We start from the raw sequence: 4418 nt of genomic DNA, 5'->3' as shown, positions 1-4418 counted from the left end.
ACTTATGGTTACTGTATTGGAAAACACGGATAAGGAACATTTCTATCAACACAGAAAGTTCTGCTAGATACCGCTGATCTAGATTGGAAGCTCCAAAAGAACATGTAGTGGGTCTGCTTTTTGCTGTCCACCTTATTTCCAGCACCCTGCAGAGCACCTGACACACAGGAGATAGTAATTACATGAATGCAGGAATAGATATATATTTTAGATTCAAAGACAGCTTTCATTAAAAGATTCACCATATAATGAACATAGGGGACTGGAGGGGGGAAAAAAATAAGATGAAAGATGAAATCAGAAAGGGAGACTCTTAACTACAGGAAACAAACTGAGGGTTGCTGGAAGGTAGGGGGGTGGGGGATGGGGGATGGGGTCACTGGGTGGTGATCATTAAGGAGAGCACGTGATGTAAGAAGCACTGGGAATTATATGCAACGGATGAATCACTAAACTCTACCTCTGAAACTAATGATACAGTATATATTAACTATATGATTTAAAAAAAGATTTACCATGTATTTAAACATTCTGTAAAAATTATAAAGGAAAAGAGCAGTGAGATATGCTGAATTCCCTGTAGATCGCACAACTGGGGGCAGCCACACCAACAACCATCTTTACTGAGCACCTATCACTTTCATCCCAGCTTATTATATTTTTAATTTCATGGACTCCTCCTTACAATCTTATAAGATGATATCCCCATTTTATAGATCGAGGAACTGAGACTCAACCAGACTAAGTAGCTCACTTAAAATCATGCATGAAGTAAATTTCAGAGCCTTCATAGCCCACCACAATGCTCCCTTTCTATTTCTTCTCGGTACAGCTAGAGCCTGTCTTGTGTCTGGCATAGAGGGTTTTCAGACTTGGGGTGAATCCACCTCCCTTAGAGCAGGCAGATGTTCAGTTCCCTTTGAGTGCCTGGAAGCCCTGGCAGACCAAGTCGTCAGCCACACCTGGCCCAGAGGTGCGAGGCCTCACAGGTTTACCTCTTCAGGCGGAGGAAAGCAACTCTTCTGCGCCCCCTTGTGGCCAGGTGGGGCACAAGCTCAGAGAAAGCCGGCAACCCAGAGTTGCCTTCAGTGGGCAGGAAATCACAAGGGGTGGTCTTGGGGTGCAGAATCAGCAGGGAGCTCTCCCTCATTTTAAGAGCATTTGGGGGTGGTGGTGGTGAAGGATTTTGTCCAAGTGACCACTGTAGCTCATTATCTACATGTGCACTTTCACCCAAAGCAAAAAGAAAATTACCTTTCTTTCAAGAGAGCTCATCTGGAAGTTTTCAGGGTGTTTCTTTGTCTAATAGCTCTTTTCTTGCTTACTTATTTATTTTTTGCCCATATTTGATTAAAACATATTATATTCTCAGGAACCCCCTCCTCCCCTCAAAGGTCACTTTCCACAGGCTCGATTTAATTAACGAGTGCCAACTTGAGGATGAAAGGTAGGAGACAAAAGGTCTTCCTTATCCAATCTGAGCCCAAATAAAATCGTATTAACATTTCACCTTTTGTTCCTGTGCAAGAAAAGCCTATGGTGCATTGTATCAAAAGTTATTGAAATTAGGAAAGAAATTTTAAAAAGAAAGCTGTGGACAGCTGTGCAATGAATTTGAACCCCCCCCCACCCCCCAATCCTAACAGGAAAGGAAAAGGAAGGGAAAGAGGAAGAGGAAGAAAAGAAGGGAGGAAGGAAGAGAAAAAAAGAAACAGAAATGGGGTAACAATGCTGTCTCTTCAGCCTTGTTTTAAAATCAAATCAAGAAAAGACAACCACTTTGCACAAGACCTGTGAATAACTTTAAAGTATCTCTATTTTCAGATGGATTCCCGAGAATGTAAGCTCCATGAGAGCACAGCGCTTTGCTTTTCTGCAGCATCTCACCAGCCCCTGGGGACATGCCTGGCACCTGGTAGCGGCTCACCAAATATTTGTCCAGCACACTAAGAAACAAAATCCAGGCTAGCTGGGTTCTCACTCAGTCTGTCTTTAACTCACTCTGGACCCTGAGGCAAGGCCTGCTCCTCTCTGAGCCTGAACAGCTCCATCTGCAAATAGAAAGACAATCCTCCTCATCCTGCTTTCCTGGCAGGGAAGCTGGAGGATCAAACATGGATGTGGAGACTCACCAGAAAGGTCACAGCATCATACAATATAAGCCACCACGTTATTACCACTAGCTCACATGTTTCCTGGGTCAAAACCACAAGCCCACACCTCACGTTCACCATCACAGATGAAAAAAATAAAAAACAACAACAACAACAAAAAAAAAACACAAAAAAACAAGAATGGAATCAGTACAACAGAGGAATAATAGAGGTACAGAGGTAACCCCAAACATAGGCCAACCATGTCTATCATTTGCAGGGGAGAAGGGGGCCAGGTCACACTTGTTCACCTCCATTGCTTACAAAATTGTAGCAGGTCTCTGCCTTTGTGCCAGAATTCTCCAGGCAGTAAATAAATAGTGTGTGACACACAGGGGCCCCTGCACAGGGTAAAGGTCACCAGGTGTAAGCTGCTGCAGTGAAGACTTTATTAAAGGCCTGGCAGATAAACCTTCCCACAGACTAAGGGCTTGTCAGCAAAGAGTCCCCATCACCCAGCGTGACCCAGGTGGCTCAACAGTCAGACCAGGCTTTCAGCCAGTTAGGGAAGGCCCTCCTCCCCCAATTCCCTTTGCTCTCGCAGGTGTTTTCTCCCCGACAGCGAAGGCTAATTACAGATGCATCTTCTGCCGGCGAGAGGGAAGGGAAGTGTGTTCCTAAGGCTGCAGGTGACACTATTTGCAGGATGAGAAAGCTGAATTCATCCCGGCGAGAAAATGAGGAGGAAACCTCCATAAGCCTTCCATTCCCCTGCCCTCCTCCCCCTGAGACTACGGAGTCAAACCCAGGTGGCTCCATGGGTCTGATTCTTCCCAGCCTCTACTTAAATTCTTCGGTACAAATCCATACATCGGGACCATGTGATCTTACTCAAGGCAAGCCCCTGCCATGGACATTCAGGGACAATGGGAAAGAGTTGGTCTTTCTCTCCCTTTCATGGGCACTCAGGGTTGAAGACGTGGCTTCCCGGCGCCTGGGCTGACCACCTCAGTGCTCCTGGCCTTTCCTTTCTGGCTGAACCTGCTCATCATGGCAGGGTCATGCTCTCATCTTTCCACTGTCTGGGCCTCAGCGACTTATTTTTTTTTTATGATTAACATCGTGATAGGCAGAGAAGCTGACTGAGAGATGCCACTATTTTTTTTTTAAGAGTTTTAGATGCCCTAAATAAAAATATCATAATTCAGGAAAGAAAAGAGGTTTCCCTTCTCTGGACCCCATACATATGGGAGAACTAGGGCATTGCTGGGCATTTTCTTTGGACATTCAGCAAATATCTATTCGGCATCTGATAGGCACCAGGCACCATTCTGGACATTTGGGATGTATCTGCGAGCACAATGGGGCAAATCCCTGCCTCTGTGGAGTCCAGATTCTAGGTGATGGAGTGGGAGGTCCAAAAATAAACAATAGGCATATGAAGCAGATTAGATAGAGTGTCATCAGGTGATAAAGGCTGGGCAAAGGAGGACAATTAAGGAGAAGCAGGACTGGGGCTGGCAGGATGTGTATCCTCGCACTGTTGGGACAATGAGGGGAAGTGGCCAGCCTAGGGCTTGTTTTTCAAAAGATGTTATCTTTTGATAACAGAGGGGACTGTGTTCTGGCCCTGCGGACAGCAGGTTGAAAGCAGCAAATCTGAGAACTGGGAGGGTTTTTTCTGGCTGGAGCAGGTATTCCATAGGGTGAGTTGTACCCAAAGTGGGCACCAGATTATAAAGTTCTTTGGCTATAGTGAGAGGGGCTTCGATTTTTGTCCTGGGAAGACAGAAAGCTGTGGAAGGAGTATGTCTGGAGCTCTGTGACTAGAAGCAACCCAGCAAGGGAAGAACTGTGGATTTCCAGTTCTCTCCTTCCAAAATCCATGACCGTTACATGTTTCTGCCTCCCTGAGGTTAGTTGTGGCCACGTGACCTGCTCTGGCCACTGGAATGAGAATGGATTTAATGAGAATGGAGAAAGCATTTAAGGGCTGGTGCTCCAACTCCACCATGACCATGGGCTACAGTCTCCCTCAGCCCGAGCTGCTGACTCACAGCATATAAGACAGTTGCTCCAAACAGTTGACTAGCCCCGAAGCTGGTTTTGTGTCAAGAAGAAATAGTGTTTGCAGTCATACATCAGAGACTTGGGGGTTGTTTTGTATCAAAGCAGGAACATATCTCATCATAGCTAATAAAGGATTGTTTCAAATAGCCCAGTTCCTCGTTAAACCTTGATCTTATTCCTAGAAATTGGGCAGAATGTTCCCAATCTCAATGCAATTCATAACTCCCACCTCAAGCCCAGCCAGCAACAACCTAA

This window comes from Mustela putorius, unplaced genomic scaffold (assembly GCF_011764305.1).
Source record: "Mustela putorius furo isolate JIRA1106 unplaced genomic scaffold, ASM1176430v1.1 tig00000174_pilon_pilon_pilon, whole genome shotgun sequence".
Classification (NCBI taxonomy): Eukaryota; Metazoa; Chordata; class Mammalia; order Carnivora; family Mustelidae; genus Mustela; species Mustela putorius.
This window is presented reverse-complemented; position numbering follows the sequence as displayed.